The 23,500-nt window shown below is 45.7% G+C and overlaps 1 protein-coding gene across 1 annotated transcript in view; it reads right to left on the reverse strand.

Annotated features, from left to right (window-relative positions):
- Window positions 1-23,500, reverse strand: part of sipa1l1 (signal-induced proliferation-associated 1 like 1) — a 77,331-nt gene that overhangs the window by 30,543 nt on the left and 23,288 nt on the right. Inside the window, exon 2 of the mRNA XM_064339628.1 lies at window positions 18,692-18,749. The gene's annotated coding sequence lies outside the window, so the exon portion shown is untranslated. The remainder of the gene's footprint in view (window positions 1-18,691; window positions 18,750-23,500) is intronic.

Genomic DNA, 23,500 nt, shown 5'->3' on the forward strand with positions numbered 1-23,500 from the left:
ATCAGCTCGTCATTTACACAGGGCCAAGCCAAGCCAAGCCAAGCCAGGCCAGGCCAGGCCAGGAAAGGAGAGTACAGTACTAGGGCCAGGAGCAGGAAGGCAGCAATTAACCCAACATGATGAGCAGAGTCCTTAACCCTGTGAGACCCAGACATGTATAGGTGTATTTTCAGACCTATTTTGTGTGTACTCCAGACATTCTGAGTAACAGTTCAAATATAATACAGTATAGGGCGTATGGAACTGGGAAATGTAGTTCTAAACCGAATGGTGAACTGAATGGCAAATATGGTCTCCCTAGAATGAAAGGAAATGCTGCCTTTTCGCAACACTGAGTCTCAAAGGGTTTAAGGAACCCATACCAACCAAATGGCAACGCTGGGCAGCACGCCCGATAGACAGACTGACACTTCCTGGCTGGGGACTCATCGAATTTGTCTCATTTAATGCCCTTCTCTGCGATTTGTTGCGAAATTGCGAATTGTGCCCAGATTTTCAGATGTTTTCCGCACATATAAGTCTGGGGGGAACTGGTGAATTATCCTTCTCATCTCAGGCGAAGATTCCTGGAATCCTGCATATCGTTGTCTGTGAATATAAATGAATATTCATAAATGCTCACAATTCACTTACAACCTGAGTACAAATTGTATTATTGTGTCAGCATAAATTGCGCAGTTCAAAATATCCCACATTAAACATTAATATTGAACATTCTAATTTGCAAAAATAAAAACTGTTATAGATTATGTAAAGTGGCTTTAAATGTATTCGCGCCTAAAATGGTTAATTTGCTCTTACGAAATTAAACAAGTTTGATTTAAAGGTCAAAATACAAGTGTTCCAAAATAAAAATGCTAAAAAAAATGTAAAATCTCAACATTTTAATAATGCCTGAACAACAAAAAGTAAATGCACATACTTTTCAATTTAAAGTACATGTATTCAATTTCATGAACAATTCCAAAAACACTATATGGTGCATCACTGTGCAGTTCTAATGGAGAAATTACTTATACAGCTCTACTCTCCAGTATATTGCATGGTTCTTTTGCGTCAACCACAAACAGTCTAGGCTTGTAACTGAGGTCTGTAGATTCCCGTGGGCAAACAGACCAGAACATTTTTTCTTCCCATTACCATTTCCTTTCAGACTTGGATGCATGATTTTAATTATGATGCTGGAAGGTCATTTTTCAACCAAGTTTCAACTTCTTAACAGGGCTAAGCCCGCCAGTCACAACCCAGTTGGTTTGGACTTGTACTGGGCATCAACTGTCACAATTGATTTCTTACATTTTAAAGACATGCCCACTGCAGGTGCTCCATTCTGTATAATTATCTCAGGGACAGCTGAATCTTGTTGATGGAGTACAGGAAGACCAGGTTAAAATAGTGCCATCTACTGGCCTTATGTGAATGTGCATGAGTGCCAACGTCCTTGCTATCAAAAACCTCCTCATCCCCCATCACATTTCGCACCGACAGGACTGCAGTACGTGTCACTAAAACAAGAGATGCAGGTATTGTAATAAAAGACAGACAGACACTTCCCACATTCACATAAAGAGGAAACCAGGCGACATTTCTGGAACATTCTGTGGGATATTCTGGAACATTTCCATGGTCTTTCCCGAGCCTCTATGCATCTCCATTATCATTTCTAATAATTTCCCCATGCCTAGTACTTCAGCGGTTTAAAGGACCATAAAAACACTGCCCGGAATTCTGTCCTTATTATTTCAAAGCTGGTGGGAGATGCAAATTACCAAATGAAATTAGCCATGACCGATGCAACGCTCTAAAATGGCAGTACATTTCAAATGCCATTCCTACAAATGACATGTCGGAGGAGCATTATTATTGGTGGTGCAAAGGCAGCAGAGACTCATCCTCGATATATCAGCTTTTCGCACATTCGCCTGGGGAGACGGAGCTGTTTTTAATTCAGCAAAGAATCGCCCACTTGTTTAGTTTCAGATAAAACACGCGGCTTCAAAAGGATAAAGCGAACGGAAGCAGCCGGAGACGACATGAAAGCATCACCGATTCAAGGGAGAAAAAAAAATCTAATTTAATACTTTCCGTCCGTGTTTTTTTTAACCCTATTTCCTTTCTTTAATGCTGCAACTACTGCGCTTCAAATCAAAAAAAGCTTCACCAACCTAGTTTAATGAGTTTGTTCCAATTGAAATGTGCAAATTCCTTTTTTAACATCTTAACATCTTGCGATGGGGACACATTTGTGTATCGCAAATACACTGTCTCCAGACTGAATACGCAGGTCAGCCTTGGTCTATGGGTAAAAGAACACCGGTACTGCATTATACTGTTTTTCTGTGATAGCGTTCTACGTGCGCCCATACAGACACACTCACTTGTCAAACCCTACTTATCTAGAAACAGCCTGGCAAACCACATTAAAAAGCCTTTACTCCATATCCAAGGTAACCAGAAAATACTGCCTCTAACTGGTGATCCAGGAAACTCCTGCTATTTCACTTCACTCTTCTAAGTCCCAGCATTTTGTTCAGCCACAGACAGCAACCACGAAGGCTGATTTAGTTAGCTGAAGCTAGCTTCACTCATTCCACAGAGAGTCCCATGGGCATAAACACGGTTATGAAATTAATGCAGCAGTGGTGGAGTAGACTCAGAACTCTGATTCCAGTCACCAGGGAGGGATCTGATTGGACGGCCAGCATCTGGCAACAGGAAATGAGGTCTGCCTAACACCAATGCATATCCACTAAATGATAATGTGACAATGTACTACATAATAGCAAATACAGATTATAAAACAAAATAGATAAAAACATTTAGGAAGGAATAAACGATATAACGTCTTTCACTTCCAGACAAACCAAGATCTCAAACAGGGGAACCCCAGTGCAGCTGCCCAGCTGATGGGCACAAGAAAGTCAGCCTGGGGTTTGCTCATGGCCATATCTGAAGGAATGTCCTCAGATGTGCACAAGAGAAGAAAGTCAGCCTGGGGTTTGCTCATGGCCATATCCGAAGGTATGTCCTTGGGTGTGCACAAAAGAAGAAAGTCAACCTGGAGTTTGTGCTAGGCCATGTCTGAAGGTATGTCCATGGGTGTGCACAAGAGAAGAAAGTTAGCCTGGGGTTTGCTCATGGCCATATCTGAAGGTATGTCCATGGGTGTGCACAAGAGAAGAAAGTTAGCCTGGGGTTTGCTCGTGGCCGTATCTGAAGGAATGTCTGCGGATGTGCACAAGAGAAGAAAGTCAGCCTGGGGTTTGAGCACAGCCATGTCTGAAGGTAATGTACTCGGGTGTGTTCGGAGAGTGCCGGTATTGGCTAGCTGCGCTCCAGCTCGTTTGCCCTTGCGGCGTTCAAATCCGGGCTGAACAGTTGGCAGATCTTTTCCGGTCTTTTCAGGCTCACCGAATCTGTTCAGGCCCTCGCGCGCGGTGCCGCCGCACGCCTCTTAAGCACTCCAAATCTCACCCGAATCCCGACGGCCGAACCGCCGCGAAAGCAAACGGGCTCGCGGCCGCGGCCACGGCTCGGCGTTTGACATTTGCCGAGATTTGTTCCCCCCCCCCCCTACGTGCTTTCCGCAATCTCTTAATCAAACCCGCCGTTGAGTCGTAAATGTTTCACGGTTGAGGTCGACCTTTAAAAAACCCGCGAAAGAATGACTCAGTTTCAACATTAAGTGCCCCTACAATGAATCAAAGCTATAAAAACAATACATCGCCTGACTTGACTCAATGCCGCGCATAAGCACTGCGTGCGCATAGCACAGAGTTTTCTGGCCTTTGGAGAATGCTATGTGGGCCGGGATGAGAGCGCCATTTCAATTAAGAGTTTATCGCCCAACACACAGTAACATCACACAGCGCCATCGAGCAACAATATTAAACAGCATCATCAGGCAACAGTGTGATAAAATATCATTAAACGGTACCAATACATTGATTCTGATTGGGTTTTCTGTTTTCTGTTTTCTGTAAAGAAGCAATTTTCAGTTTTCGCCTGAACTGTTTTGCAATTTTTGTAATCAAATTTACCGGGTGTGTATGAAATATGTCAGATTCAAACGAGCAACCACATTATCCAAACTGAATAAATTATAGATCATCTACCCAAATGCAAGAAATCATATTCAGTTTGGATTCGGGAAAAAAAGAAAACTATAAACAATTCAGCTGTAATCGTTTTGGAAACATCAAATGAGCAATCACAATTCATCAGCAACACAAACATGGCCCTCTTTTTTTCTGGCCACTACCTATCTGTAGTATGGGGACTGGTATTTCTGCTGTATTCAGATTACATTGCCATATCTGCTCACGCTTCAACAACAGGCTGTTTACAATGAAGATACTATCTGTTTGGCTTTCATGGATATTCCTAAATTGAAATGATGATAAGATATGTATTTATCCACGAGGACATTTTTAATTGATCAAAAACTACGTTCATAAAATCATTTATCGCATCTTTAGCATCATTTTTAGCATTTTTAGTATCTTACGCTAAAGGATTGGGGACTGTGGTGGGTTTCAAATTAAAGCCCCCGTAGCCACACCGCGCTCTTATTGCAGCGCCGTTGAGCAATGTCATCTCCTGTTGTGGGCGTTCACAATCACACTCAGCATGTGTTACCTGTACGTGGCTTAAGCTGAACGGATGTGAGAGACAAACGCTCACTAAATGAGCACAAGTGATATCAATAAGCACAAGCATTCGTCTGGATTGAACGCCCTAACTGAGGCTACCTGTGTTCTAATTACACTGATAGAGGGTGGAGGGGCCCTGGGAGAGGGTGACTGTGGGTTTAGTGTGGGTGTTTGTGGGTCAGTTTCTGTGTGTCAGTGTGGGTGTCTGTGGGTCAGTGTTTGTGGGTCACCATTGGTGTCTGTGAAGATCAGGCTGTTTAAGGCCCTGTGCAGAGAGACTACCCTCCACCGCACCCTCTGCAGCAGAACAAGCACTCAGTAAAGTCGCTTAAACTGAGGAAGAGTTCAGACTGCTGTTTGGCAAAGGGGTCAAAAAGCACTTAAGAGGGTCCCTCTCCAACCATCGCGCCTCTCTACTCCTCCCCCCTCTCTCCCCACCGTCTTCTCTCTCCTCTCTCACCAGCTCCTTCTCTCCTCTCCTCTCTCCTTCTGCACTCCTCCACTACCCCCTCCCTCTCCTCTCCAGTCCGTTCTCTCTGCCTATCTCCGTCTCTCTCCACGCCTGGTACAAGCTGTCCTCAAAGCCCAGAAATGACAGAGCAGGAAAGGAGCGGAGGAGATCGGAAGAAAACAAGGGGCGACAAAGGAGAGGGAGAGAAGGGAGGGCAGCAAAGGAGGGCGAGGGCATTGGAGAGGGGGAGGCGAAGCGGAGATTTCGACTCTCCTCCGTGCTGTCGTCGCAGCGAGAAACACTCCGTAGCACGCCGGCCTGCACTCACGTAAACACACATACACACACACACACACTCACACACACACAAGCTCCTGCAAAGCGCATTTGCAAGACGATCGAACCCCGCGCCGAGCGCATGCAGACGGGAACGAAACCTTTTCTCCCGAGCCGGTAAAAAAAAACCAACAGGATGTGGAAGCGTTTCGGCGGCGCTCACGAAAACTAACATTCCGCTCGCGGAGAATTTTTTTTTTACTCCTACGTACAGTGCGAGCCAGATGGTCGGTCGCGTCGCGACGTGACTCTCTCCTCTTCACGTTCGTCGCTCGCGGCGAAGGCGAAGCGACCGGGGACGGGGGGGGGGGGTTGACGGACGGAGAGCGCGGCGGAGAGAGACGCCGCCCGCCGCGCCCGCCGCTCCTTTCTCGCGGCGAAGCCCTTTGACCGTCAATCACGTCCCGAATCGGGCGCAATCAAGACGCGAGGAGAGGTAATCAGCCCGGAACGGCCCTTTTAACGTGCATTTCTGTTCACTCGAAGACTCCCTTTTTTTTGCGAAAGAGATCCATTCAGAGACCTACAGGAAGGTGCTGCTCCTTCAGAAAGAAGATGACAGGGAACAGATGTGATGACAGGGACACCCCCCCCCCAAAACAGGCCTGGGGGCCAATTAACACAACCTTATTCCCTGTGACATAATTAAAAGCACTCTCACACGACGCCTGAGCTGGACTTTAACAGGCAGCACAGTGCAGCTCACATACAGTATGCACAAGCATTCACACACACACCACCCTCACATATTTCCATAATGAGGAGATTGGAGCAACAAAAAAAGCTCACAGCAAGGTATATAGACAGTAACACTTTGCCTGTGTGGGTACATACAATATATGTAGATATTCTCCTGAAAAAGCATCTTGCACTGTCCTTGCACAGGCACAGCTGAAGCCACGTGTAAACACTGAAGCTCCCTGTTAAGGTAATGGAAAAAGCCCACACCTCTAGGACTGATATTTAACCTTGAATTGCACAACAATGCAATAAAAAAACAACACACTGAAAGGAAAAAAGAAATGTCCTTGATATTCTACACAAGGACACGCACACAAACACATACTGTACAGGTACGCATGCATGTGCACACAAACAGAAACACACGCTCATTCACATACATGCATGCATACACGCACACACAAATACACACACAAACAAACAGACACTTGCATACACACAGACACACACACACTCACTCTCACATACACACACACACACTCACACACTAACACACACACACACACACACACACTCACTCTCTCTCACACACACACACTCACACACTAACACACACACACGCACACACGCATGCACACACACTCACTCTCTCTCTCACACACACACACACACACATGCACACACACTCACTCTCTCTCACACACACACACACACATGCACACACACTCACTCTCTCTCTCACACACACGCACACACACACACCAAATGGAGCCGTGCTGCAGCTCGGTGAGTCATGCCTCGCCTCAGTAGGAGGTGTTGCTCGAGGCTGCGTCAGAGGTCTGGTGGCGCGTACCGCGAGCGCGGGAGCGAGGGAGAGAGCGACGCGCGCGCGCTCTGAGTCACTCCATTCCAGAGGAGCCCTCGTCTCTCCGGAACGTTCCCGCGAAACGTCTCCCGTTTCCCCGCGCGCCGCGGTGCCGCCGCTCCCTGACCTCATCTGCACCACGGCCGGGTAAAAAAAAAAAAAAAACGGAAAGCAATTTACGGAAACGGGCGTTTTTAAAAGGCAGGGAACGTGGAGAAAAGAAAGAAAAAAAACGATCGATCGATACCGCGGAGTTCCGACAGCGGCCAGAGATGCGAACTTTAAATTGGCCGGAAATAAAGAGTGCCTTTAGTGCCCTATTCAGCAACGGGAAGCACCTGGGACTCATTTAGAGGCAAAAGGGCCGTTTTGGCATTTCCCCCCTCTTTCCCCCCCGCGAGAGAACATTTGAAAAGGTGATTGGGCCACGCTTGTCACCGTCTACCCCCCCCAGAGGAATCAGGGTGGGGCTGCTCCTATCCTTGCATCAGGGACCATCAGCAGATTTGTATGGACAGACCAGCAGGAGAGAGCCCAGGGGTCACCCTGATTGTACAGTGGAATGCACAACATGAGGCTAGTACCGCAATAAGGGTGCACAGTCACTGATTAACCGTGGAGTGCCGACTGATTGGACTGTGGCTAAAATCACAGAAGAGCCAAAACAATAACAGCACGCCAGTTAACTTTCCTTTAACATTCCTTCATATGCAGCATCATATAAAGGAATTCTACTACGGATGAGAACTAGTCTAAATACAAATTTGAAGAATTCTATTGGCATCAATATTCAGTTAAGATTCTGATTTCAAATAATTGTGCATTACAGTTAGTAAGCTTATAACTGGAACACTGCGGTGATCAGCAGACGTATTTTAGTTATTTCCTGCATTTAAAGAGTTAAATTATTTCAGATCAGTATTTGTCCCAATTCTGGTATGAAGCCAGGAAATGTTCGTGAGAAAAAAATTTAAAAAGCAGAATAAATTTTGAGAGCTCACATCGCCAAACCTGCAGGGGGCGATAGAGAGGTGATAGACAGATGATGGAGGCATGATCCAAATAATGGAGGAGGATCTCAGGGCTAGTTGAGAAGAAAGTTTAGGGAATTCCCTGACAAACTCAAAAGTGATTAAAAAAAAGAATAAAGGTGTGTTGGGTCCCTCATAGTACCTCCTTCCTTATACCAGAGACTACTCATCTATCACTATATCATATTACTCATAACCACTTCATTACAGGCATGGATGTGCTTGTAGCAAGTGGGATTTCATATAAACCCCTTTTTATGGGATGTAGGATGCAAAATGCATACTAATAACCAATCACAGAGACTGGATGCCCTAATACATTAACATCACAAGTTACGGCTGTTCTTTCCAACACTGCACAGCCAATTTCAACCCGACTCCCTCTGCAGCTTCACAGAAGGTTGAATTCAATGATGGCACACAATGGACTCCATAAAGATCAGGTACATTTATGCTTTTGTTTGCAGGTGAAATACATTTGGGGATCTATCAACTCCCTGGAACTCAGGAACTCAAAAGATCTGGCAGCTGCACTGCGAAGAATGCAAGCCTAATTGGCCAAAACATCAGCAAATTTAATGGTATGGTTAAACATAGAGTTCTTAAGCTTGGCGTTTCACAGTGGCTTGGAGATAAAAACCCATGTTATCCTTATGGAAGTCCCTGTTAGCGACATTAAAGAGGGAACATTACTAATCTCGCTGTGGCTTCTGTGGTCTGTTATTACCCTCTCGACGTGCATGTGATTCAAACTGGAACTGAAAAAATCTTGTGTGTGTGTGTGTGTGCACGCGCGCACACACAGACACGTGACTCAAACTGAAAGAGAAATCACACGCGCACACACACACACACACCTCCCTGGCACTGCCTCCCCGCTGCGAACAGAGAACAGACAGGGCAGCACGTGCGTATTGTACCTGCTTTAAAACACAAAAGGTTCTGGACACCCACGCAGAAATCCGACAGGAGCACAGGGTGTACGCGCAGAAAATGCATTGCCCACGTGCGCTCCTACACAGAAATGCATTATGCACGTGCATTAGGACTCAGAAACGCATTATACGCGTGCATTAGAGCACAGAAATGCATGTAGCGCGCGTAGCAAAACGCGCAAGAACGCGGAGCGTCGGGGGGGGGATAGGAAACAGTCTGCATTCCCACCGGCAGCCCGCGCCGAGCGTGCCGTCTCTACCCAACCCGACGCCGCGCCTCGCAGCCTCCCGCACCGCACTGCACCGCACGCCTAGCGACTCCGGTCCGAGTCCTACCTGCTCATCCGGATCCGCTCACCCCCCAGAACTGCTATTCCTTCAGTTCCCCTGACCCTACAGCAGCTTCCGATGCTCGATCCCTCTGTGGGGGGGGGGGGGGGGGGCGTTTCTTTTGTTCCCGGTTCGGTGAGAGAGACGTCGGGGGGGGGGGGGGGCGAACGGCGCTGATTACATGCAGATGCCGAGCGCGCGGCGCGGAAAGGTTCCGCGGCGGGAATAATCGAGCGAAGGTCCGCGCGGGACCATCAAAGACCGCGAGCCCAGAAGCGCGAGCATAAAGACATTCCCCGGAACGATCTCTAAAGACCACGTGCAGTCGCACGCCGCGGCGCGGCTAATGAAAAAGCCTGAAGAAAGAGGTTTCTCGCTGGCGGTGTTTAATATTAAAGTCCTGCTCCACGAGGGTCTCGGGCTGCCACCAGCGCTCCTGGGTGTCACTAACACGCAGGTACGGCTCTGGAGAGCAAGAGAAAGGGAACGGCATCGCTGGCTCGCAGGATATTAAATGTTTCAGCACCGAATCAGGAATTTGTACGTGCTAAAACCTGAAACAAAGCTAAAATCTGACACCAGAGAAGTACCCACTGCCGTTATACAAAAGGACAGCACAGTCTCGCCTGTGTAATCGGTCCTCGAGCCAGATTATCCCCCCTTCGGGCCTGCATTGGCATACAGGAGATTCAAAGGCATTTAGGGTGATCAGTAATTAACCTTTAGAATTCGCATTTAAGGTCTGCCCTTAATTGCAGGTCCAAAGCAATCTGAAGCTTTATGCAAAAAAGTGAAAAAAAAAGAGAAAAAGTTTAAACACAAGCCCATTACGCAAATAGATTAGCCGGAGCTAATCTAGCTGGCTTTTAAGAGGTATATTTAGAAATGTCTCGCCCTTGCGATCAAATGATTTTCACAGATTATTCAGACTTATTCAGCCAAACCGAGCGCTCTTTAAACACCGTGGGGCCACTACATACCGCAGATTACCGACGCAAAGGAGATTACATTAGCATCGAGAGACGAGATGAAGGGTTTCGCTCTCCGCATAATGGCTTATTTATAGCCCCTTTGACAAGCGATGCAATTAGCTGCCACTTTAGGACCCAGCATACTGCCGCCCGTATACTAATGAGCCGGGGTACCTGAACAGTGCTGCTGGTGGGAGCGAGGCGTCAGCGTTATGAAATGTTTGCGTTGGTAGGCTGACGCTGAAAGTCACTTAGAGGCAATCCTTCCCTCACGAAAACTCCCACGTCAGCGCGCTTCGACTTCGTGCAGATGGGAAAAAAATTGCGTGACTTCAAGGCAGACTGTTTTAGCCTTCCCTATAGCAGAATGCAATTCCGACTGAGGTCCCGGGTATTTATAGCCCCGGATATTGGACGTTTTATGATGACTTCATGCCCGCCGCGACCTCGCTATCCATTCCCTCGCAGTCGAACCGAAGGTGAGAAGCTCTCATGCTCTTTTTTAAATGGCATTTCCATCCGCAAAAGCCCTCTGGCATCCCAAGGGATAAAAATTTCACTGCAGACCCGGTGTTCAGCAGATTGATTGGCTGCGGGTGTTCAGTTGAAATCGTCTAGAGGGCACCATTTTTGGAAATACCTAGTCGGGGGGCTATTAGCATCACCCATCCCATTACGTTCCTCTCAGAGGACTAACTGAAGTAGAGATGTGCAGGTTGGGGTGGGGCAATGATCCCAGTACCAGCAGCAAAGTTCACATTCTCCCCATTTTTTAGGTCTTCTCCAGTTTCTCTCCTCTTCCTATCATTAACCCTTTACTCACTTCACCCCCCCCCCAAGCTCACTCGGGGCTGCACCTTCAACCGGCACCACCCTTCTACAGAGAAGCACATGCCGCTCTTCCCCGAAAAAGATGGTGGCTAAGAAGGATGCTAAAAGGCCCAGAGAGGACTCCTGACTTCACAAGCACCTCTCCGGGGGTCTGTACTTGCAGAGCTACTCAGGATGACTGAGCGGTTTTTTTTCCCCCCCCCAACTGCTTGGTTACCGTAGCGACAGGGTGACACAGGTGTAGCGCAAGCTTCTCCACCCTGTGGCCTAGTGCGTGCTCGTAGTGCAACGCTGGCTCAGACAGCACCGCCGAGGCACCCTACCACCCGGTTTGTCCGCAGTCGCCCACACGCCAACAGTAACTAATGGCTCCCCAACGTTAGACGCTAAACGGGTATTTGCACTCACGCAGCTCGGTACCCCTCGACAACCGCTGCCTCATTAACATTTACGCCCTAGCAACACTGACACAGCAACAAGCAGGCTCAATTCTCAAAATAGCGAGACAGTATAATTAACAGAGCAGCAGAGATGCGGATCGCAACATGTAATTCCCAGCTTTTTGGATGCAAAGACTTGGTCGAGAGCCAAAGACCCGGATTTTCTTGAAGCTGTTCTCAAATCTCTTCATCGTGGCAGTCATTTGCAAGCAAAACAAAGCAGATGTCCCATTTCAAATATGGTCGGCCGGGAGTCACTTGACAACTGTACTGACCCGATGCCAACTCTATCATGGAAGCTGGACTTTCAAAAGATAAATTTATCTTTTTTCATTAATTTTTTTCATTTTATTTCATTTTGAGGCCAACAAATGCAAAATCAACAAAATCAATATTTCTGAAAAACATAAGTCAAATCTTAGGTCAGTGCCTAAGGGCTAAACCAGGCTTGATTACTAAAGGTGAAGAGTTTGTGGGAGTAATATGAATTCAGCTTTTCTGAAAATGTTTAATGTAGCACACTAAACACGATTAGAAACTGAAGCCAGATTGGTGCCTGTGTGCGTGTGTGTGTGTGCCCGCCTGTATTTATGAGTGTGTGCGAGAAAGAGAGACAAATCGATCGATCGATAGTTACACCTGTGGCTTTTAACATGCGTACAGTGATGCAGAAGGAAGCTACTCCATAACTGGCAGAGCGAATGGACTGACCAAATATATCTCACACCTCATTTTATCCCTGTGAGGCACAGAGAAATGAAATCAGTGATTCCAGCGCTACGCTGAAAGAATTCCAAGTAATTATGCTCCGCCAGGCAGTTTGATTATTCACAGTCGAAGCCTAAATCAAGCAGCCACTAAAACTGAAGGGACGCGAAGCAAGCCAGTCTTTCTTAATTCTCTGACTTTCCCTCTCCTTCTGATTAAACACCCGGACACACCTTCACAGAATCTTCAGTACATTCATCAACCTCTAGGAACCCCCCAAACCCCCAACCCACACAAAGAAAATTCAGCCTAGCAATTCACAGATTAAATTCTGTGAATGTAGCATTCTCTTTTGCCAGGACAAAAGAGACAGTGGCTACAACCGCTAACGCTCAGGATAGAGGAACACAATGAACAGAGCTTAGGTTACGCCTTCACTGTGTCTGTCCAATACAATGTCAACTGCGTACAATCCCCTGTGTCCTCAGGTCGGGGTGGTTCCACAAGGGAGCCTGCCCAGATCCCTCTACAAATTATGGTGGTACGGTTCTCGCCACAGAAGGGATGTCAAACGCACGCCACCCGACCCAAATGTGGAACAGACGACTGTGGGGGATCACATTAGGGGAAAGCGGCAGAGTGGTACTGTCCCCTCGATGTGGTATGTACGCATTCATATCACAAGCTGCCTGGAACAGCCGAAATAAGCTACGAGCAAGCAGCGGATCGGTAAACGCTAGCCTTTAAAAGAGGGCCGTGCTCTGCCTTCGCTGCAATCCGGCGCTCGATGCCTTTGAAAGCTGGCACGAATTGGCTGAAATTAATAGAGGCTCCGTGTCCAGCAGGGAGCAGAGGGCAGCGCTAAAGTAGCTCAGTGCTAAAGACTGATTAATGAAATCCAGTCTCTCTCTCTCTCTCCTCTCCCACCCACAGCATTTCTGGACTATGGAGGCTGTCGCAGGACTGTTCATCAGGCAGCCGTTTAAACACTCAGGCCAGGGCAGTCAGGCCAGCTGCCTGGACCCCGGCCAGGGCTGTCAATTTGTCTACCGGGAGCAACGGGTAACCAGAAGGCTACACACAGTCAGTGTGACACAGGAAGTAGACTAGTCCATTTCCATTCTGGGGATGATGGGGGGGGGGGTGGGGGGGAATGTCAGCTTTGGGTAGACTCCCGGATTATGCACGCCAGGCCACGCCTCTAACCAGGAGCGTGTGACGTGTGCCAGTCTGCGGTTTAAACCTGCACCCGAGGCAAGGTGGAGCTGAACTCTTAAAAGCCAGCGCCTTCACTCAGTACGCAAAACATTCCAAACCCGGTAGTCACGTCTGAACGCATCAGAAAATTACAAGATTTGGACAGGAAAACCAGCCCTTACTTATACCCTGGAGCACCTGATCGTTTATGATAAACCACATTGGGAATGAGACCAGGATGACGAAAAAAAGCTGGATTCCATTGTCAGCATAGGTGTAAATTATCCAATGCCACGTGTACACCCAGGTGAGGTGATGTCGATTGAGATGCTTAGGTAAAGGGAAACGCCACATTCGTGTACAGATGAGACGCTGTGGGCAGACAGACGGACGAGCTGGGACGCCTTTCCCCACGGCCTCCTCTCTCCGGAGCAGGGGTGCTCCTCAACATCTGGGTCAGTTTAGAGTTAAAAACAAAATCACAGCTGGAAAATATATGGCCCTGGTCAAACAGAAACAAAAGCAGCTCTGCCATATTAAGTCATTGAAATTCAAGCAAAAATGCCTTTTAGACTCAATGCCGCACATGAGGGGGGGCGACGAGTCGACGCAAAGCCTCCTGTGATGGTTGGGGATTCGCAGACGGAAGGTTTCCGTTCAAAATACGCCGGCACCAGGCCGAGTGCGCCCAATTAACGAAAAAGCCACACTTGGTTAAGGGGCTAAAATTCAGAGACGTTCCCTTTATCCAGAACTGAAAGTCTCTGCACATCCTGTTATTATCAGCTATGCTCAGCCTTACACCACTGCTGCCAAAATATTAATGGAATCTCGGATTTACAGGTTTGTTCATGTGCAACACAGATCCTGGCACACGGAAGACAAATAGGGTTTAAAATACAGATTAGCTTTCCTGCCCTCTGGTGAGACACAAGTCGCTTACTTTTCAAGAACACGCTAATTGCCTAGCAACTTTCATTGCATAATTTTATGCTGGCAATGTAACGAGACTGTTTTGATTCAGGCGGTAGTGTTGTTTTCATTGTACGCAACCTTCTTAAGCTGGGGTGGGACGTGGGAGAAGAATTCAACCGCCACTTTCAGTGACACACATCCATAAGGGCAATAGAGAAGCCAAACACACTCAAAACATGTTCTTAAGCTCCATGGATCATAAGCAGTAAGACTGGGAGCCCTAGAGCCCACGCAAATACTGACAGGTTGAGCCCAAATGTCAACCACCACCATGGAGATCAGCCCAGAGCAAGTCCAGTAGCATGTACAGAAAAGCCTATGCTAATTACACCCCCCCCCTCAGCTGAGGAGCTTGTGACCACCTACACCACCTTGGTTTGACTGGTCTTGGAACATGCATCGCATCTGAACAGGACAATGCGAAAAACAGGAAATAGAATGAATCCATCAACAGTTAACCAAAGAATCACTAGCCCCACCCACTCTTAATGAGCCAGCCAGCAAAGATCCCAGCTTACAGAAACTCACGGCATTACACCTCTGCGAGGCTGTGTCCTGGGGACTGGTCAGATCCCCAGTCGAGGGGCTCAGTAATTGGCTGATTCACACAATCAAGATGAAAGAAGACGGAGTTCATTCAAGCACACACAGACACTATTAAGACAGCCAATCCCATTCCTGGCCCGACTTCATAGCACTGTATTAATGAGAACAGGCTCAGAAGAGAGCGGAGACTCAGAACACATCGGTCATTTTTTTCAGCAGAGACCGTGGACCTTTTGCAATTTTACTTGCTCATATGACAATGTAATATAGTCCTATACTCATATAATAATGATAAGGTCATTTATTGTACTGTACATACTGTCCTTTCCTCAAGATATTGCTATATTGCTATTTTCTCTCGATTCAGTTGACATTACCAAAAATTTTTTAAAAGAAGAAGAAAAAAAAGTACAGGCAAACAGACAATACCCAAATGAGCATGCAATGAATGAATAATTGACAGGTTTTTTTCAGGAATGAGAAAAATGTTATTAGTGTCTGAGGTTGATGGATCGTGGGCTCACAGCAGAAAGGGGGGGGGGGGGGGGGGTAGACAGACATCACACAGAAGAGCCCAGCTCACCAAGACAATAACCTGGAGAAAAATTATGTATGAATTAATATGCACCTTCCAAACTCACAAATAACTGCGGTGCTCATGGGACACGTTCCTTAAATCTCCGCGACACAATGGAAGAAATCTATTGTAATTACCCTGTAGCCACAGGTAATTAAACTGGGGGTGGGGGCGGGGCGGGGGAGGGGGAGTTCTCTGACAGAAAAATTGGACGTTTCAAAAAAGAGCCATTTATGCATTTCATTACGCGTGAACAGTTTTGTGAACAGCTTCTTGTTGTTTCGCGTTCGTCGTCGACGTTACTTCTTGTCGGACTTGTCCGGCCTGCCGAACTCCTCGTTAGCGGCATCATGGGAAATGGAGGCGTTCCACTTCCCGACGGGTCAGTTGGCCAGAAGTCCAAAAAAACAGTCCACTGCATGAAGAATCGGCCGCACTTAAGTGCCACGATGCACATTTTTACATACAAGCACGCGTGCGTGCACGCGCACATGCACAAATGCACACGCGCAAGCGGTGGAAGTATTGGAAGAAGGCCAGGGTTAACTGATTGAACCTCGCCTTCCGCGAGTCCAAAGGGATTCATTTACCTAACCACGCACACGTATAACATCTGTAACCGCAGACTTCGATACGGGCAAATAGAACAGGAAAGATCCTTTATCTGGTTTTCTATCGTTGAGTGTCCTTCAGCTGCGGTTCAGAAGCTTGAATGAGCACGGAAACACTCGCTACAAAGAGTGATGTCACCCCTAGAACGAGGGTACAATTAACTTCCTTTCTGTTCCCTTAGTTCCCAGGATACCACGGTCTCTATCTCAGAAAGACAATAATATCTCCGACAGTGCTGTGTGTAGGGAAAGGGCTGCAATGTGAAAACTCATAGTACACCAAGCCCTGTTACACACGATTCTGTGCGCACATGGTCCATCCAAGGAAATCCAGAGAAGTTCATGCATTTGCCAGGACATATTTATGTCATTTGACTATGTGTAATTATTGCACCTTTACAGTGCCTTCTTCAAGTGTACAACATCTGTGCTCCACTCCGCAGGATTTAAACCTGCAACCTCCTATTCACATAATCCTTTTCGGACCACACCTGATTAACACACAGATGCAAAGAGATGATCTCGTCTGCTCCACGCTTTTTAAAGTCCCTGATATAACCTGGCATGAGTTAGCCTACATTTAATGGACTATTGGTGTTGTACTTAATACTCGCTGGTTGGGAAATGTTGCAATCCAGCTCCGGCACTGTTGCTCACAGAATTCGGGTAGATGTGCTTATGTTCTCTTCCACTGTGAATTGATCTAGTTAAGAGCACCTATATATTGACAATAGCATAGTTAATGGAGTGTATACATCTAATTGGACTGAAAAAAATGAAAAACAACATGTTGAGGCTCAGTGTAAACCAGGGAGGAGTAATTTCAGTGGGAGCAATTATTCCAGTGTAAACCAGTTAGGGGTGATTTAAGGAGAGCGAATCAGGGAGGAGTGATTTCATGCCCTGCTACTTTGGCCCCGCCTCCACAGGCTTGTAGCATCGCATTGTGAAGAGGCCCACTGAAGCGCTCGGCCACACAAACAGCCATTGTTTTTCTGGCATTTTCCACAACCGCCCCTTTTGTTCCTGCTAACTTTTCAAAATTAGGACAGCAAATTAACATATGCCCCCCCACCCTCCATCGCTAGCCGTCAACCGCCCCCGCCCTCCCCCCATGGCATGCCCCCCCCCCTTTCTCCCGCCCCTACACTCATCCTTCCCAGCTCCACCAGCCTGCTTGACGCTCTCCGCAATCACTTCACAACACAAGTGTTAATCTAAAAACATGAGGGCGGAGGGACAGAGAGAGAGAGAGAGAGAGAGACAAAGAGAGAGAGTGAGAGAGAGACCGAGAGAGAGAGAAAGACAGAGAGAGAGAGAGAGAGAGAGACAGAGAGACTGAGAGAGAGAGGGACAGAGACAGAGAGATACAGAAACAGAGAGAGACAGAGAGAGAGAGGGACAGGGAGTATTAATAAGATATAAGCAATGACACAATCTCCTTTTTGAAATAAATGTTTGTATACTTTTCTTAATTATTGTTAAATGTTATATTCGTATGTTTACTGTTTGTTCTACTCATGCTTTGGCAATATGTGTATACATATATACGTCATGCCAATAAAGCTAATTTGAATTTGAGAGAGACAGAGAAAGACTGAGAGACCGAGAGAGACAGAGAGAAAGAGAGAGAGTGAGAGAGAGAGACAGACAGACAGCGAGAGACTGAGAGAGAGACAGAGTGACAGAGAAGGACAGAACAATAGCGGTCTTTTAAGGTTGCGCTGATGCAGGAGGGGGCAGAAGGTTTGCTGGAGCGTACTGTGCCTGCCAATTTTCTGAAGAGCGAAGGGTCGCCTACCCATTTTTCCCCTCAACGCTTCAAAATGCTGCTGGGAAAAATCAGCTGGAGGACTCCAGCATTGCGAGACTGCAGGATGTGAGCTCATGGAGCGATCATTCCTGGAGCTTCAGCCTACAGTAACAAAAGAGGAACTGAACAAAAGGCCTTTTTGTCCTGTCCTGTCCCCCCCCCCCCCCGGCTTCTGATGTTCACAAAAAACCCAAACATACATATTTTCTTCCCAGGAGGAACGTCAGGATAGGGACAGATGGCGACATGCGTAACCCACACTGAGGCTGAGCTTGTAGCATTCATTCAGAGCCACACTGGAACTCAGGCTGTCTCACTTATACAGACCTGCAGTACAGCGAAGTTCAGTCTGTAACAGTCATAAAGGCCTAATCTGGAGTTCAGCCTGTCAGACTCATACACACTTATTCTGGAGTTCATCCTATAACACTCATACAGACCTGATCGGGATTTTAGTCTGTAATACTCATAGAGACTTAATCTGGAGTTCAGTCTGTGACACTTATACATACTTAGCTAGCTGCTCCATAGTGGAAAAGGTGACATTGGTCCCATGGACAGATCAGACCCATTTCTGTCAGCAGACATGCGAGAGGTTCACCATCTGCTCGGTAGGAAAATTCACCTCACTGGCAGCCACAAACCAAGATTTTCAGCTTGTACTTGCATTACAACCACGCCTTTCCAAAGCAGCATGGATAAAATAATGAATGAATACAATGACTCAAACAGGGCACTTACAGGGATGTTACAGTTTTAAGACAGGTCCTCTTCCTGGTCTCTAAGATGTCTGTTTGACCTGAAAAGAAAGCACAGAAACGTATGAACAAGTGATCAAAAGGGTGATTCTAAATAAAATCCTGGATGTCCATACACCATCCAGATTAAATGAGGATGAGTTCCTTATAATTCGCTCCAATAACCGTTCATAGAATAGACATTATGAATACAGAGGCCTGTAAATAAAATCTCAAACAAAGAAATGAATAGGTGGTTTTTCTAATATGTTTCTAAGTTGCTTTTTATCATCGGAGAATGTGAGACCACTCTCGTCAATGTCTTGATGGAGAGAAACTAGTCCACGATGTAGGCCTACATGCACACCTGAACACATCACTGAGTGTAACAGCCTCAGTGAGCATTCCACTCTGCAAACACCACCATCTTAGACACTCCTAATGTTAGGCTTAAACACCGAGGGGAGGCTGATATCTCTTTTCATGCGCCGGTTACGTAACTCCGAACCTCAGTGCGTAAGAGACTTTTCCAGTCCTTGAGTAAGCTAAAATCTGTTGAGACTTTCGTTTTTACTGTGGCCTTTGCTTAACTACTGATTACTGTATCTAATTAGATTTTATAATACTTTTATTATAATATTTTATACTACTTTTATTACTTTGTCACATTTTGTCTTTGATTAGTACATTTTTACTTTTTAGTTTTTAAAAATTCCATATCCTTTGTCTCAAGCATATTATGTTCCATATAGTCTACCTTATTTTATTTCTACTACACTGTTGATTAGATCTATTATTATCACTCTTTTGTTCTGTGAAGCACTTTGTGATTCATTCTATATACAAAATGTATGCAAATAAAGTTCTACTAGTACTAGTAGTAGGTTCAACATATATACAGGGAGACCTCATTAGACTCCTAATTCAAATACAAAGAAATGTATTAAACCAATTAAGCAGCTCTACTTGTATCTGTCAGCAAGAAATAGCTAGTCAGAGAGACCCTGTGCACTGATATGATTACACATATCCCAAAAATGAGCAATGAGCCCATATCAGGGTTAGCCCAAGAAATTGTATCATTGTTTAAAAAAAAAAAAATCTCCAATTACCAAAAGTGCTTAGAGTGCCACTGAAGTCCACTCCAATACCCTCATTCTGTGCAAAGGTATCAAAAAGGTTCATGTTGACGCAAGAATAAACGAAATTACTTTTGTCTTAACAGAGAGAAGCCTAGAAGAATAGAAATTTCTCAAGAACATCATATTAGTGATTAAATATATTATACACTAACACAACTGTTCACCAGCCTGAATAATAATAAAGAAGCCATTGCCTAGAAATTTACAAATGGTTCCCACGATGACACTAATGGTACTGTAGCCAAGATGTCAAAGCTGCTCTGGTACTAGACAATGCCATGTGAGACCTGCACTGCAGGATATGACTCCATTTTATTAGTATTAGAATTTGTATTATCAGAATGAGAATGAGATTTATTAGCCAAGTAAATTTGCACAAACAAGGCACTGGCCTCATAGCCTGGCTCACATACATCACTTAAAACAATACAAAACAGCAACTGCTGCTAAGAGATTGGGAGTAAGGGAAGTTAAAAAAGGGAAATAAAGTATATAAAATAGAATAAAATTGTTGTTACATGGACTAGACTGTGATTAGATGCATCTCTTAAACAAGGCACTCACGGAGGAATGGAACCACCAGTTGAAATTTAATCTAGCTGATAACACTTTCAACACAAATCACAGTGAACGCTACGCAGCCATCAGATGAAAAATAGTTCATATCACCAACTGTTTCAAAAAATATTTGAGTAGGTGTTTTTTTTTTTTCCCTATGCTTTTTATAGCTTGGATTTTGTTTTGTGACTCATCTCAGCAGTATGCAAATGACAAAGGGGGGTGGAGATCACTGTATTTTTGGATGTTTCCAGAGATGTCAACGTCTTCCTTTAATGAATCCTTAAATGAATCACAAAACACTAAAAGCGGGACGCTCCCATAACCGTAATTCAGCAAAGCACCCGGCAGTGTGGTCTACAGATAGTGCTTTGCGATTGTAAAGCGGGGCATCACAAACCCTATAAAGAGTGGAGCTACCATGTTTGGGCATTCACTGGATCATATGAACCAACCAAAAACCTTTGCTCTGCATTGTAAAGAGGAAATTTGTTCAAATCAGCGATCGCACATAACGGCTTCTCTTACTTTGCAGCTTGTGAAGCCTCGCTCTCCCATCTCAGTCCTTCAGCTACAAATCAAGCAACCCAGCTAAGAAAATAACTGGACATGAAGCCTAAAATGGTGGGTGTAAGTTTGAAGACTTTAAAATGAGCAGAGTCCAATGGAACATTCCGGAGTCTGCTGTCCTGTGGGTTATGCCAGGTCCACGTTACCATGTTTTTTTTCATCGGGGCATCAGTTGGCATGATTTTTAAATTCACAAAAAAAGAGACATGTCTTGTGACCATCAGAATATAGCGATTTTAGACTGATCACAGCTTCTCACACACAGGGGCTTCAACTGCTGTGCCATCTTAACGAGCAGTTAATTTAAAAGTCGTTACGCACCACAGGAACCAGTCATGCCGTACTGTCTTTATGAAACGAGGTAAAGGTCAAAGAATGTGGAGAAATTCTTACGGTCTAATAAACGGAATTATCAGCTTGCCTTCGCTAGAGACGACCAGAAAAAGGAAATTCGCAGTTTCCTCTTTTTATTTTTTTTTTTGCTGGAAAGCCCTCGCCATTTTAAGAGGATGTTAACATTTAAGCTGAGCACAGGGTGAATCCGATTCCCAGACTTCACACCCACAGAGTCACGGCTCCAAGGCAAAAAAAAAAAGAGATCCTTTTCTAAACTTCCTGCCGGAATCTGTGACAGACCGCGAAGACTCTCTAGCCTGGTGAGGGATGAGTCATGCCCAGTCATAAACAGGTGTGGGCCTACATTTTTTTTTTTTCACAGTTTATAATAACCTGTCCACTTTTTCCCATTAATCGAAATGACCAATCCCGTTTAAAGACCCACCCCTGTGGCGAGTGTCACTGCATGAAGAGCAAGCACTATAGTCGGACACGCAATCCATGACTCATGTGTGCCTACTGCTTTTATTGTGTCTTCAATATTGCCACTGACAGCATAGATTTTTTTTGCTCACGCACTCGAATGTATCACAAACTATTCCCCACGGCGCACTGTGACAGTCCCTTTGACAAGAGCATTGCATGAAATTAAGCTTGACCGATTATTCTTTCGCGCGAGCCGCCGGATGCAATTTGTCAGGCAGATTTTTACAAGCCTATCGGGTTGGCGCATTCAGAGCTACAGAAGTCTCCCCCCCCACACGGCGTAATCTCGACCCCAACCCTCCTACCTTTCGCGGTGGCCGTTTATACTGGATGCTAACTTAGCGTGAGCTCAAAAGATAGCAAAAGACCCTTGTTGAAAAACTCTCATTTCCTGGTCTTTGAAAGGACAGGAATGGTCGACGCTAATATTTACCAATTCTCTTCCTCGCTATTGTGTACCTGGGCTTCCTGTGAAGGCCCCTCACTGATGCATACAGCACCTTCCCCCATTGACCCCCACCCCCCATCTCAAACGCATCACAGTGGCGGCTTTGAGCTCCTCGCTCCCTCTTCCTGCTTCGCTCCGTTCTGTCGGTTATTTGCAAAACCTTGAATACGGAGGGACTTGCGCTCTACCCTGGAGAGAAACGGCACAGGAACTGCATTCTAATAAAGACGGATCCTGATTTAATTTACCGCACACGCTCTGTATTCAGAGCAGCAGGAACGGTGAGGGCATTAATGTCTTTATGGCGAAGGTAAAGGTAGAAATGAGAAGGGATAAGGGGTCTCGGGCATGAGCCTGGGCAACAGTGGATAGACCCCTGGCTGCCACAGTGCTGTGGTGCCCTTATACTGTACTTCCTACTTTCCCCTTAATATATCAACAGTGGTACATTAAGAATATGGGAATATGTAAGATGTGAAATCATTTGTGACGCATCTTGCCATGAACAAGAGCATCTGCTTAGCATATAAATACTGTAAAGCATTTACTTATTCATTTCAGCTGAGATCAAGCACCTGACGTATAGTCTGATTTAAATTAGGTTTTGAATCTTGTCCTATATATTATGCAAACACTTTATTAAAGATACATGTAAATGAAAAGCTGAAATGTCAAATGAATCTGTACAAACAGCAGTCAAATGTGCCTGCAAACAGACTGAAGCAATGCAAATGCATTGTTATTTTTGCATGGGAGCAAACAGTAGAATCTTCTGGTAAATTCTGATATCTTTGATCTAAAGATCTGTAGGATCTGATATTTCTGTGCGCTCAGAGAAAAGTGGTATTTTTGCACTTGGCCACAACCCACAACCCAGCTATGAATTTTATTTTTGTCAAGGTCCTGCAACCCAAAACACTCACGCCCACCATCTGCCCAAACGATATGAATGACCTCACGCTCGCATTCCTACTAGGCCGTCCGAACGATATGAATGACCTCACACCTCGGTGCTGTCCGCCACCACAATCTCACCTTCACACCATAGGGTTTGGAACATGCTCTGGAGCAGCGTAGGGTATTTTTCCAAGCGATCCTTCATCATTAAGCCGCTTTAAAAACTGTTCATTTCAAATATATGTCGAAAGATTTTTGAGAAGAAGAAAGAAATACACGGTAAATGAACGACGTCATTGTTTTAGTCGTACAAACACACCTCCAACAGCAAAGTTAATTCACAGTTTATCAAACGATTAAATGTAAAGACGCCACA

The sequence above is a fragment of the Anguilla rostrata genome, chromosome 6 (assembly GCF_018555375.3).
Source record: "Anguilla rostrata isolate EN2019 chromosome 6, ASM1855537v3, whole genome shotgun sequence".
Classification (NCBI taxonomy): Eukaryota; Metazoa; Chordata; class Actinopteri; order Anguilliformes; family Anguillidae; genus Anguilla; species Anguilla rostrata.